The following is a 14100-nucleotide window of genomic DNA, read 5'->3' on the forward strand; positions in this document are numbered from 1 at the left end:
AGGGCAGCCCCCCCATGGAAGCCATGGGAGGGGCGAGGGCCAGAGGCAGTCACATGGGCAGAAGGCCCCAAGCCCCGGTGACCCTACATGGCTCCTCACCTCCTGGGTCCAGGCAGGAGTGTTGTGGGCTGCATGGTTGCCCCAAGGACATGAGGCCCTAATCTGTAGAACCCAATGGGAACTCCTTTCGAAACAGGGTCTTTGCAGACAGGCTTAAGGGAAGGCTTCTGCGACACAAGATGATCCTGATGTCTGAGTGGGCCCCAGACGCCACCCCAAGCGTCCTTAGGAGAGGGGAGGCAGAGCGAAGATCCAGCACAGGCAGGGGACAGGTCCCCAGAACCTGGAGGCAGGGACAAGGCAGGGCGGCCCCATCCTGGCTGCCAGTAGCCTCAGAAGCTGGAAGAGGCAGGACAGACCCTTCCCAAGAGTTTCGGAGGGAGCCCAGCCCTGCCCACACCAGGACTCGGCCTTCTGGCCTTCAGAACCGCAAGAGAATAAATTCCTGCTACTTTAAGTGTCCCCTGTCTGTGATGCGCTGTGACAAGGGCCACAGGAAACTAACAAGGGGGGCAGGCAGGGGCCCCATCTCCTCTAAGGACCCAACCGCCCCATAAATGCTTAACCCCACAGAGCTGGGCTTCTGGCTGGACTCCAGGCAGCTAGGGGCCTGGGGCTCTGGCGAGCAGGGTGGTCTGGGCGCCTCATCCTCTGGTGAGCAGGGTGGTCTGGGTGCCTCACCCCGCCTCAGTACCTCCTGGGGAAAACGTGTCCTAAGAGGAGTCACGGAGTGCACAGCCTGCCACAGGGCAGAAGCCTGATGAAGATGTGCTCTATAGGGACATCTGGGGGGCTCAGTCGGTGACACGTCTGCCTTTGGCTGGGGTCACGATCCTGGGGTCCTGAGATTGAGCCCTGCCTCGGGCTCCCTGCTCCATGGAGTCTGCATCTCCCTCTCTCTGTTCCTCCCCCATGCTGTTCTCTCGCTCCCTCTCTCTCTCAAATAGATAAATTTAAAATCTTAAAAAAAAAAAAGTATTCCAAATATTTATGCCCCACCTCCAAACTGCTTTGGAAAAATGTATGTTTATTATTTATTAGTTAATTATAAAGTCTTCAATGTGAAGGCTAGTTAAAAACTAAAAACTGTAAATGAACAAAACGTTCACATCACAAGCGGAACCTCTCAGACTGGATCAATGAGCAGGACTCAAGCATATGCTTTATAAGACGCTGATTCTGAACATCATAAGAACACACACAGGCTGAGCGTAAAGGACCGAAGAGCCAGACCATGGAAACCGTAAATCGGAGAGAGCCGTAAGCGTTCTCAGTATGGAACTTCAAAGGCACCTGGGGGCTCAGTTGGTTAAGCATCTGACTCTTGATTTTGGCTCAGGTCACAATGTCAGCGTGGTGAGAACGGGCTCGTGCTGAGTGTGGAGACTGCTTGAGATTCTCTCTCCCCGTTGGCCACAACCCTCTTCTCTAAAAAACCAAACATCAGATATCAAGACCAAAGCCCCATTCATTAGCAGAATCACCATCACCAATGTGTGCGAACTTAATAACAGAGATTCGAACACGTGAACCAAACCAGAAAGAAGTAAAGGTAGAAAGAGACAAATTCAAGCTGTTGGAGACTTGAGAAAACCTTTCTCAGGAACTGTCAGAACGACCCAAATCCCTACCACCCAAACAATAGAAATAATACAGGAGATGTGAATGCTATATGGTATTTCTTCTAGGTGCTAGGCATAATTTCAGGTGTTTGAAATTAGCCATGAATAATATTGAGGGAGAAAACCTGGTCTCATAGAGGCTATAGTCTCATGAAAAATGAGGGAGTTGGGGCACCTGGGTGGCTCAGTGGGTTAAAACCTCTGTCTTCAGCTCAGGTCATGATCTCAGGGTCCTGGGATCGAGACCCACATCAGGCTCTCTGATCAGCAGGGAGCCTGCTTTCCTTCCTCTCTCTGCCTGTCTCTCTGCCTACTTGTAATCTCTGTCTCTGTCAAATAAATAAAATCTTTAAAAAAAAACATTTTAAAAAAAAGAGAGGGAGGAAAATAAGAAAACAGAATAACAATTCAAAGTTATATTTATTATCTTCTAAAAAATAAGATCTTGCATCTCTAAATGAAGAACAAGATATTTTTTAAAAAAGAAAAGGGAAATTGGGGGGCACCTGGGTGATGCAGTCAGTTAAGGGTCCAAGTCTTGGTTCCGGCTCAGGAAATGAGTGATCTCAGAGCCATGCGATCGAGTGCCACGTCAGGCTCCCTGCTCAGCACAATCTGCTTAAGAATCCTCTTCCCACACATGCTCTATCAAATAAATCTTTTTCAAAAAGGAAAATCAAAAAACAATGCTCGGAAACCGAAAAGGATAACAGAAATGAAACGACAAAAGGAAGAGCTGGAAGACATGCACAGGCGTCTCCCAAGAGTACAGCAAACATCTGTCTGAGACCAACAAGACTCAGGGATCAGTAGTTCAGCCAGGAGATCCAAACTCCAAATAAAGGGAGTTCCAGAAAGAGAACACAAGACAGAAAGCAAGGAATTCTCTCAGGAGTAACAGGGTCCCAGCATGTGCCCGGCAGAGCGATGACAGCAAGCACTGTCACAGGCTACTTCAGAGCACAGGCCCACGAGGGACATGCCTACGAGCTCCCTGGGGCCACACCACCGACAGAGAACTGAACTCAGAATGGCACCCGTGCTAGAAACTGAAGGCAGTGAAGTAACAGCTTCAAGATCCTGAGAAAATACTTTTCAGTATTTCAATATTCTATACCCAGCTAAACTAAAAGTAACTGAGGAGCAAAGATATTTTCAAAATAAAGACGAAAGGAATATTTACACTGGGGTGCCTGGGTGGCTCAGTCAGTTAAGCATCTGACTCTTGGTTTCAGCTCAAGCCACAGTCTACAGTATCATGGGCTTGAGCCCTGCGTGAGACTCCATGCTCTGCTGGGAGCCTGCTTGAGATTCTTTCTCCCTCTGCCCGCCCCCTTCAATAAATAACATCTTTTTTTAAAAAGCAGTATCTACATAATACTTCAAATCACCCAGAGTCCGTCCTTCACCAAAACAAGCATCGAGCGCAGGCAGAGGAAAGAGGGGTCCAGAGCGCAGGGACCAATACAGAGGGAGAGTAGTCCAGGGAACATTGTGCAGCGGCCGGCCATGGGCCCCCCAGGACAGAAACAGACTGGGGCAGGATGCAGGACTCCGGGAGAAGAACAAGAAGCATGGCCACAATAGGGGTGTGGAGGGACACGTGCTGGGTGTAAGGCAAGAGTCCTTCCATAGGCGGGTGACAGGGCTGAGCAGGACAGCAGCAGTGTGGGGTGTCTGTGTGTCGGATTGAGGGGGGGGGTGTGCTGTGTGGGTGTGTCCATCTATAAATGACTGTGTCAACAAGAAAAAAGATGGGAAAGGATATACATTGGCGATCACCACAACTGCGGGGTTGGGGACAGCAAAGCCACTGGACAGGAGACGGAATGAGAGCAGAAAGGACAAACTACACGTTTTCTTTCGGAAGGTTTAGACTTAAGAGCTCTGCCTGGAGCACAAGTGCGAATCAACCTGGTGAACCTGAGAACTTGGGCTGGATGTGGGGACGTGGGGACAATCATGGGGAAACTTGCATCTATGATAAAATCACGCATGTGTGCGTATAGGGTGCACTTCTCAAGAGAAACTACAGTTTTTATCAGATGGGGAAGGGAGTGGGGGACCATCACCTCCTAAAAGGTAAAAGCAAGTCCTCTAGCAGCCTTGAACCCTGAGTAGGGCTTATCTTCTTCCCCAGGCCTCCGAGGAAGGTATGGAGATGGCTGCTTCTCAGCGAGGAGGGGGAAGACCCAGTCCTCCCAGAACTGCAGTCAGAAGCATGGTGGGAGGGTAGAATGGTCCCCTAAGACTCAGGTCCTAGCTCCCCAGACCGTGAATGTCACCTGAGAGTCCCCAGGGACTTGGAGGTGTGATTACATTCCAGGTCCTGTGACGGGAGAGGACCTGGGGTCTGAGCACCATCATCGGGGTCCTCACGGGAAGGAGGCAGAGGGAGCTGGGGAGACGGGGGCAGGGAAGCAAGGACAGAGGACAGCCTCCAGGAAGCTGAATGGGTTCTCCCTGGCCCAAGCGCCACCTTGGTGTCAGTCCCAGGACACCCATGTCGGACTTCTGGCCTCTAGCAGCTTCCATCACTAACTGTGTGGTCGCCTGTCACAGCAGCCATGGGAAACTCAAGCGCCAATTAGAAAGTAAAACATTTCTGGGCATCCCACCCAAGTCAAGGAAAGCATGAGCTGTGACACGTACAAGGCAGGTCTATCTACACTCCACTCCCTTCTGCACCCACCCGCCCCCAGTGTGTGAACCACCCCCCCTCCACCAGCGCTGCTTTCCCTGCATCCTGACTGTTCAGCTTGGCCTGCTTCCGGCACAGACCAACGACTGAAGGTGGTCACCAGAAAGCCAGCTCAAGGTCACCTTCCTCTGGACCTCCCAGGGAAGCAGGCAGCGCTTCTGTCCCTCGCGTCCCGTAGCCTCTCCCACAGCCCTTCCACTCCTTCTTCCACTGGCCCCCACCCTCATTCTGGCAAGAGGGGAGGAAGAGTCCTTCCCTTGACCCCAGGGCCACCAGCCCACAGCCGCCTTTCTCTCTGCCACGCAGACCAGCTCGGTGACTCCCTCCTCACCCCGCCCCGCCCCACAACACTGCCACCATGGTCACTCCCCACGTCCAGCCCAAGTCCGTGGTCTTCCTTCCAGTCACTGTGGCCTCCTCTGCCCCATCCATCCAAGTGGTCCCAGACCTCATCGCCAGTCAGCTAGTGCTCTTGCTATGGGTACCCAGGCAATAGGCAGCCCGCCTGAGGAGTGTCCCTCCAGCCCGGGTCCCGAGCCAGGCCCTTGTGCCACCGTCTCTGGTCCTCAAAGCCACTGGGTGAGGTGGCATTTTCATGAAACTGCACACGGTGACAATTATGTCTCTAAAGTGAAACTGTGACCACATTCTCCTACTCCTCGCCCTCCGCCCACAGCATGCTCCAGACTCCAGGACTGCTCCCTGTGCCTCATCCCAGGGCGGGGTGGGGGTGCTACCCCCCACTGCGCCCCTCCTCTGGAGCACACACTCCTGCAGGACCCCAGGCCTCACACAGACCCCATTGCGGCCACAGAATCACTGACACTGGCTGCTCCGAGGGCCTCAGACACACCCCTGAGAATTCTGAGGGGCCCGCCGGCAGGCACCATTCCCATGCCCATCCACCATGAGCAACAGAGCAGGTAGCCACCTGCCCAAGGGCTTATCCCAAGAGCATGGCCAGGCAGGGCACACGGGGGACCTCTATCTATACCCCATGACTCCAGGGCTGCTCACTACCTACACCCCACAATTCTGGGCCACTCTGTCTGTACCCTACAATTCTGGGGCTCTGTCTACACTCCACGACGCTGGAGCAGCTGTCTACACTCCACAATTCTGGGCCACTCTGTCTATATCCTACAATTCTGGGGCTCTGTCTACACTCCATGACTCTGGGCCACTCTGTCTACTCCACAACTCTGGCGCTGCTGTCTATACACCACAATTCCGGGCCACTCTGTCTACACTCCGCAACTCTGGCGCTGCTGCCTACACCCTACAACTCTGGGTCGCTCTGTCTATACTCCACAACTCTGGGTGGCTCTCTCTACCCCCAACTCTGCGGCTCTGTCCACACCCCACAACTTGGGAGTCACTCTGCCCACGCCCCACAGCTTCAAGCCGCTCTGGATACACCCCACAACTCTGGGGCTCTGTCTAGGCCCCACAGCTCCAAGCCGCTCTGTCTACACCCCGCAACTCCAAGGGGCTCTGTCTACACCCCACAACTCTGGGGCTCTGTCTACGCCCCGCAGCTCTGAGCCATTCTGTCTACACCAGAACTCCCGAGATGGCAGCACAGCCAGGCCAGGGGAACCCGCAGGGCGGAGGCCCCGACGCTGCTGCAGTTAACCGCCGGAGTCGGGATCTCCAGGCAGCTCTGCCCGAACAATGCGGCCGCCAACTGGGCGGCCAGGAAACTCGAGACCCCGCGTGGACTCGGGCCCCGCGGCGCCCCGGCTCCGGCCCAGGACGGGGCGAACGCGGCGGGGACAGAGGCCCGAACCCCCAGCCCGTCTGGCGCCGCCCCGCGCCCCCCCCGCCCGGGCCCTCGGGTCCAGCCAAGGAGCGACGGGCCCCTCAGCGACCCCACAACTCAGGCTCCGGGAGGGGTCCGTGCGCGCCGAGCCCGCGCCGAGCCCACGACGAGTCCCGGCGGAGTCCCGGGAACAAAAGGAGAGCGGTCGGCGGCCGGGCGGCTCGGCGGCGCGGGGTTGAGGGGCCCAGGCAAGCCGGACGCCGGCCGGACGCCCCCGGGCCCCCTCGGCCGCGCTGGGCGGGGGCGGGGCCGGCGGCCCGGCCGCGGAGGGCGCGAGCGCGCGCCCAGAGAAGAAAGAAACGGAGGCGGGGCGGCCCTGCGCCCGGCCCGCAACCTACCGGCCGCTCGCTCTGCGGGCGCGATCCGCTCCGCCCGCGCGCAACGGTCGCTCAGCCGCCACCGCCCGCCCGGGGGGCGGGGGCTCGGGGGCGGGGCCAACAGGGCGGGGCCTCTTGGGGGCGGGACCGGGAGGGCGGGACCTGCCGGGCGGAGAGAAGGCGTGGTCTCTAGAAGCGTGGGCGGGTCCCAGGGTAGAGCCGGAGTCCTCTGCTTGTGGGGCGGAGCCTCAGTGGCGGGGCGGAGCCTCCGGGGGTGGGGCGGGCCTACGGGGGCGGCACCTACAGGGCTGAGAAAGTGGGTGCACAGTTGGGCTTCCAGGGGAAGAGTGCGGAGAGAATGAGGGGCGCGGCCTCAGCCAGGGGCGGGGCCAGCGAGGCGGCCACGGAGGGGTGGGGAGGGGCGAGGAGGGGCGAGGAAGTAGCGAGGAGGGGCCGGGGAGGGGCGGGGCGGGGCGGGGCGGGCCCGATTGGGCCCCCCACCCCCTCAACTTCCATAACGTGGACGGGACTTCCGCTGCCGGAGCTGAGGTGGTGGCTAGTCCCCGCGGGGGAATCCTTCCAGATCCCCCGCTCGGGTCCTTTCCTTTCTCCCGGCCCCGATCCCCTCACACCGGTGCCTGGGTCCCCTTCCGTCCCCTCGCGCCCTCCTGCGCCCCCGCCTCGAGTCCCTCCCGACACCCCCTCACACCCGGGTCCCCCGCAGACCGGGTCCCTTCCTGCGCCCCCGCCTCGTGTCCCCTCCCGTCTCCCGGCCCTGGGTCCCAAAGAAGGTGAGCTGGCACTTCCGCCGCGTCCCTGCTCTGGCCGCCCAGCACCAGGGATCCCACACCCTCGGAAGACCTTGATATGCATCTAGACCGTAATCCACCGAAATCCTTTTATTTTTAAGGGAGGAGAGCAGATGAGAAGTGTGGTGCCCCCTGCGGAGCACGGTCAGCCCCTAGTCCTCCCAACAGGTGTGACAGCCAGGCAGTTTCTCCCTGCTGTCCTGGAGGTCCCCTCCCCTCCTGTGGGAGACCCACGGAGAGCCCCCGGGGTTAGCTCTCCCCCTGCCTCCTTAACAATCACTGTATCTTTGGAAATTACTTTCCCTGGAGTCACAGCGACCAGCTAGAAGAGTTTGGGGAAATGGGGAAACATTTGCTATACTATCTAAGCCTAGAAATAAATCAAGTCCAAGACTCCTGACCTTCCATGACACAGCCAGCTCCCAAACGTGGCTGGAGCCCCTTGGGTTTTTGTTTTTTTTTAAGATTTTATTTATTTATTTGACAGAGAGAGATCACAAGTAGACAGAGAGGCAGGCAGAGAGAGAGAGAGGGGGAAGCAGGCTCACTGCTGAGCAGAGAGCCCGATGTGGGACTCGATCCCAGGACCCTGAGATCATGACCTGAGCCGAAGGCAGCGGCTTAACCCACCGAGCCACCCAGGCGCCCACCCCCTTGGGTTTTAACTCATCATGACGGATACACCAGCATCACGCGGCCAGCTCCCCCACCACCAACCAAATGGAAAAAAAAACAAAGAATGAAGTTAGATTTCCTATTCCTTCCAGTGATACCGGAGGATAGCAAGGGTGATCCTTCCCCTGCGGTGTGTGCATCTTCCCCTCACTGCAGATGAAACACCTGGAGAGCGTGCTACACTGTGAGCCTCACACAGGTGATGCTGGGAGCCATCAATGGGGGGAGGGGGGGCAGAGAGCCCCAATGCCCTGGGCACCCTGGGGGCCAATCATCCCCACAACACTGCCACGGGCTGAATGCATACCCTGGAAATCCACACATTGAGGCCTGACCCCCAGTGCGAGGGTGTTAGCAAGTGGGACCCTAGGGAGGTGATCAGATCATAAGGGTAAAGCCCCCATGCATGGGATTAGTGCCCCATAGAAGACACCCCAGGGAACCCCCTTGTCCTTCCACCATGTCCATGAACCAGGAAGCTCTCACCAGACACAGAAGCTGCTGATGCCTTGACCATGGACTTCCAGCCTCCAGAACTCTGTTGTTGATAAGCACCCCCGCCCAGTCTAGTATTTTAGTTATAACAACCCAGAAGGACTGAGACAAGCACCCAAGCCCTCCTCTGCAGTCCAAGGACCAGGGGCTGGAGAGCAGGGGAGCAGTGTCTTGCCCCATTGGAGGCCACAGCCCCTTTGGAGATGATCGTGTGTCCCTCCTGCCTCCTGAAAGTCTGCCTGCCTGGCCTGTCTCAGCAGCCTACTTTGGGGGGACTGGGCGGGCTGCTCCTTCCTGCTTGCCCTTGACTCCTCCCTCCTCTCAGGCCTTCTTTTCCTTCAAATCTGACCCTCACTGCCTGCCACCCTCCTGTCCTCTTCCTTTTCGGAATGGATCACCCGCTTTGTTTGGCTTCAGATATACTTCTCTCCCCACTCCATGCCACCCCCTTCAAGTTTTCCTTTTTGACAGCTCTTCCTTCCGAGTCCACGGAGGGAACCTTCTGGAGGCAGGGGCAGCCTAGCCTCCAGGCCCTGGGCACAGGGCAGAGGAGCGGAGAGCTGCTCTGCGAGGAGCTGCAGCCTCTCTCTTGTCTTCGGCTTGCTTCTCCACCCTTGCGCAGCACCCATGCGTGTGGCAGGCTTGGATGGGAAAGGAGGCAGCCGTGTGTGGGGTGGCGAGCCAGGGATGTCCAAGAGGCAGCACAGGGAGAGCGGATGCTGGTCCAGCAGGGGTGGTGCTGAGGGGCTTCTTCTGGGGTAGGCAGCACGCCTGCCCATCCCGCGGAGTCATCAGGAGAAGTTGTGCGAGACAGACATGCGCCGTGTGTCAGGCTGAGCAGAGAGGTCAAAGGGGAAACTGAGTCCTGTGTGAGCAGATATGTCTTCTCAATTAAGTCAAGTTCCTTCTGCCCATCCGGTGGTGGGCAAGGACAGGGCCTGCTCCTCGCTCTGGTCCCGCTGGCCCTGGGGCTCTGCTCTGAGCAGCCCTTACCCTCGGGGTCTGGCTCCCAGCCTCCAAGGTCCCAGCCTCCAAGGTCCCAGCCTCCATGGCCTGATCCCAGGACAGGTGCGCTTGCCCAGCAGCGGCCACACCCCGGCAGACACACAAAGAAAAGATTTGGCCACAAATCTGGGTGCCCCGTGATCTAGGCTGGCTGACCTACAGTCCCCACTGCAGGTGCGTAGATGACCCTGTGCGGAGGGGCCCGGTCCGGATAGCAGGCAGCCGGGTCTGCCGACCCCGCTGTCATCCCCTAGCCCCTAAACAGAACATTGGGCAGAAACCCTGCTCTGCATCTAGCGGGACACCCTGGCCACCCACCGCCCTGTGGGCTCAGGGATTCCAGGGCCGGAAGGTCCTGACTCCCTGCCTCCATCGGAGGCAAAGCCACACTCAGAAGGGCCACTGTGTGACCTGTGGTCCCTCCAGGACCCAGTTGCTGCATGAGCCACATTCTATAGCCACCACGTGGGAGGTGCTGGGGGAAGTGCTGGGGGGAGTCAGGCCACACGGCAGTGGTCCTGACCCAGCCGGTCCATGCCCTGTTCACCCTGCTCTCTGTCCCCTGGGATGCAGGCCCACAGGAGATGATGCAGCCCCCGGGGTCACAGGGTCCAAGCCAGGAGAGGTTCAGTGGGACGGTGGCCTCATCCACCTCACCTACTCTGTGACACCTCTCACTGTCTGCTCCCACTGACCCCTTCACTGTCCCCCTTACTGTCCCTCCTGACTATCCCCGCACTGTCCCCCTTGCTGCCCCTTCACTGTCCCCTCTCACTGTCCCCTCACTGTCCTCTTCACTGTCCCCCTCACTGCTCCCTCATTGTCCCTCCTCACTGCTCACCTCACTGTCCCCCCGTCCCCTCACTGTCCCCCTCGCTGCCCCTCACTGTCCCCTCTCACTGTCCTCTCACTGTCCCCTTCACTGTGTCCCCTCACTGTCCCCTCTGCCTCACTGGCCACCATGAAACTGAGGTCAGTGTGCCCAGCTGTGCTCAGCATTGCTCGCATCAGAACCACCCACCTCCCTGTGGGCTGGATGTGAGTACCAGCCCATTCTACAGACAGGGACTGAGGCTGGACAGGCTCTGCAAGAGTTCAGCACTACATGATACCCAAAGCCTGACACGGCTGCTCCCTTGCGCCTGGGTCACCACCTGAGGCCAACCCCACACATGGCCTGGCCCGCCCCCCAAGCCCGCCTTTGCTGTGCAGTCCCTGCTGGCGGTCCCTGATCCCTACTCACAGTCCCACGGTGGCCTCGGCTGCAGGAAGAAAGCTGACAGTCCAGTTCCCGAGGCCGGTGCTCCAGCTTCCCCGGCACAGGGCCCCTTTGCGCTTCCCAAAAGCCGCAAGATGGGACTGTGGGGCCCCGGCTGGGACAGATGAGGTCGGATTAGGGGCCTGGGGTCCAGCACCCAGCAGATCAAGCTGAGCCACAGGCCCATGTCCTCTGCTCTGTCTCCAGCTGGGCTCTTCCTGTGGGCCTGTCCTCACAGGCCTGCTGGCCGGTCACCCCGGGGGCCTTCCTCCTCACCTGTCAGGGCTCACCTCAGGGGTGTCAGCCCCAACACTCCGCCCAGGGGGAAGGGAGGTCCATTCGTGCCCCCATCAGATCCCCACCCCACCTGTCACCATCCTGTCGCTTCATAAAGGGGTCGAGCTCCCATCTGTCCCATGCCACCCCTGCTCCCAGTGCTCCTGGATAGGGAGGACCGCGGCCAACCATCAGAAGGGTAGACCCCAATCACCCACCTAACCCCGAGCGCCTGCCAAGCCTGAGGACACCGTCCAGAGCTGGAGAGCAGGACACTCCAGGACGTCCCAGCAGACCAGCCCTGCAGGTGTGTCAGTCTGCAGGGCCGCACACTCAGAGTTTGGGAACCATGCCTAGGAGACAGGGCGGATTTGCGTTTCCAGAAGGGAGCGGCCCTGATGCTGGGAAGCGGGGACAGTGACCAAGCCTCAGAGACCAACAGCACCCAGGGGAGCAGCAGCAGGGGATCTGGGGGCCAGGGAGAGCCGGGGCTCCCGGCATAGGAACCAAGGGGATAAGTAGAACCAGAGAAGGATAGGGCCCATGCGGGAGTCGGAAGGGACACCAGGGAGATGCACGCAGGACTTCAGGGTCTCAGTCCAGCCCAACTCACACCTAGGCCCCTGAATCACTCTGGCTCTAGGTTCCCCCTAAGGCCCTCTCTGACGTTCTGGGGGGCAAGCTGCTCCTTCCCCGAATGCCCACCAACCCCGCCCACGGCGGGCTGTGGAATTCATTAGGGCCAGTGAACAGGGGATAAGTCACACGAAGCCTGATATTTTTACCCAGGACACATGAAATTAATTAAATAAAGCATATTGTTACTAAATGGAACTCGTATTAATTAGGGACATTGTTACCAAATAGAATATGCGTTAACTACATAGGACCACATCATTCCCGAACAGAACCCACACTAATGACCAGGAGCCCACTGTCCCTGCATGCACTGGACTTTATTTCCCTGGGGCCCTGGGGAGGACTGCACAGGACTGCCCGGGGCCGGGGACAGGGAGGCCCCCCAGGGAGGCCTGCCTCGGGCACGGTCAGGGGCAGGAAAGGGAGTCCCCAGCATGGTGTGAACACCTCCTTCCTGGACAGACCTGGCTTAGTGATGTCTCTTCTTCTTTGGGGGAAACGTGTCTTTGGAGAAAGAAAATAGGCATGAAGTAACTCAGGGAGCATCACCTCCAAATAGGACATTGACAGCAGGAGACATTTCTAAATGTTGCGCTTTGAGCCCTGCCCCCCAGCGACTCCACGGTGACCACAGGCCCCTGGCACGTTGCTCCCAGGGGACACAGTGGCTGCTGCCTGCGGCTCGCTTTTTTCCCTCACCGTGAGCAGGCAGCACCCAGAGGTCAGCCTTAGGATGTGAACGTTTAGATGAGAAGAGATGAGCGTTCTTTTTAATAAAAATGGTGGATTCCTCTTTCTGAGTCACTGACATGGCAAGGTACCAGCCCAGCCCTCGCCCAACAAGACCCAGATCAAGGCCACGTCCCAGAGGAAGGGGCTCCAAGCTGGGCACAGAATGGCCTTCGGCCACAGCCAGTAAGGCAGCAGTGGGTGCTTTCCCCACGGCGGCCTCCTCATCCCCACGCAGCCCTGCACGTGCCCATTTATAGGTGTGGAGACTGAGGCCGGCCGCAGACATACCATTGCCTAGCCTTCCCCACAGCTGCCTCGCCGGTGGCAGGGGACAGGCAGGTGGGCAGGGATCTCCTACCATCCCCCGCCCTCTCACGCACTTCTAAGGACAGAGGAAGGTTTGGGAGCTCTTTGGGGTGAAAGTGTGACCTTTCCCTTTTGGGGGGCCCCTCGTCCAGGTGTGGCTGGGCCTTGCTGGATTTGGGCGGGGGAAGTCCTGCGTCCCCAGAGCCCCCAGCCCAGGGCCCTGCCTCCGTGCCCTTCATGGCTAGCAGGATACCCGTCCTTCATGCCTGGAGGAAGAAGGACCCTTCTCCACACCCCCGGTCTTCTGCTCCCCATAAAGCCACCGGAGCAAGCCACCTACACAGCACCTGGTGGGGACAGCCAGCATGGACGGCCGCAGTGCCAGGCCAGGCCCTATAGGACCCTTTCCGGCCTGGAACACATGGTCTCTGTCCAGGGAAGCTTCCATCCTCCTCCTGGGAGACTGGAGAATTCTACCAAGCCCTGGGCCCCAGTGCTCCCAAGAGCAGACCTCACACACTTTCTACCTCACCCCCTCTCGGATCTGCAATGAAAGGCGGGCTCCCAGGGGTGTCTCCTGTGCGGCAGGACTGCACTAGCTCTTGGCCCCAGGAGGGATGAGGCCTTGGGCACAGGGTGCTGCTGGCCCTACACTCGGAACATGCTTGCCCGACCACCCGGCAGGATGGCCCCAGGAGGCCCCTGCTCCTCTGAGGTCTGTCCCAAGGTCTCAAACTGAATAAACTAGCCAGTAAAATGTCCTGGACAAAAATTCCCACAAAACCACAAAATCGAAAAGACGAGCTGAGGCAACGAAGTCTTTTTCCCCAATTATTTTTAATGTGGTAAAAGGGACACACAAAGTTTACCACAACTATTGTTAACTGGCTTTAAGTACATGCATAATAGGCAGCCGTCCTGCCCTCCAGCCCAGAACTCCCTCCATCCTGCAAAACTGAACTTCTATCCCCATTAACACAGTCTCCGTCCCTGCCCACGCCTGACAACACCATCAACCTCTCTGTGCTTTGATGGGGGGGCCTCCTGTACTCAGGGCCACCCAGCATTTGTCCCTAGGGGACTGGCTTCGTTCACTGAACATAATGTCTAATGTTCTCCAAGTTCATTCACGTGGCGGAAGGTGTCAGTGTCTCCCTCCTGGTTAGGGCTGACTAACCTTCCGTTGTGTGGATGGACCACATTCGGCTTCCCATCCGTCCGTCTGTCCTCAGACACTTTAACTACTGTGAATAATGCTGCTGGGAATATGGGTGGACTGACCCATGTCCCATTTCTGCATTCAATTCTTTTGGGGATGTACCCATGCAAGAGCGTGAGCGGGTGAGAGGGGCAGAGGGAGAGGGAGAAGTAAGCTCCCTGCTG

General features: G+C 58.2%; 1 protein-coding gene across 1 annotated transcript in view; it reads right to left on the reverse strand.

Moving 5' to 3' along the window:
* RGS12 (regulator of G protein signaling 12) overlaps nucleotides 1-6626 on the reverse strand; it is a 101076-nt gene extending 94450 nt beyond the window's left edge. Inside the window, exon 1 of the mRNA XM_045998004.1 lies at nucleotides 6544-6626. The gene's annotated coding sequence lies outside the window, so the exon portion shown is untranslated. The remainder of the gene's footprint in view (nucleotides 1-6543) is intronic.
* Between the last annotated feature and the right edge of the window lie 7474 nt (nucleotides 6627-14100).

Source organism: Meles meles, chromosome 2 (assembly GCF_922984935.1).
Source record: "Meles meles chromosome 2, mMelMel3.1 paternal haplotype, whole genome shotgun sequence".
Lineage (NCBI taxonomy): Eukaryota > Metazoa > Chordata > Mammalia > Carnivora > Mustelidae > Meles > Meles meles.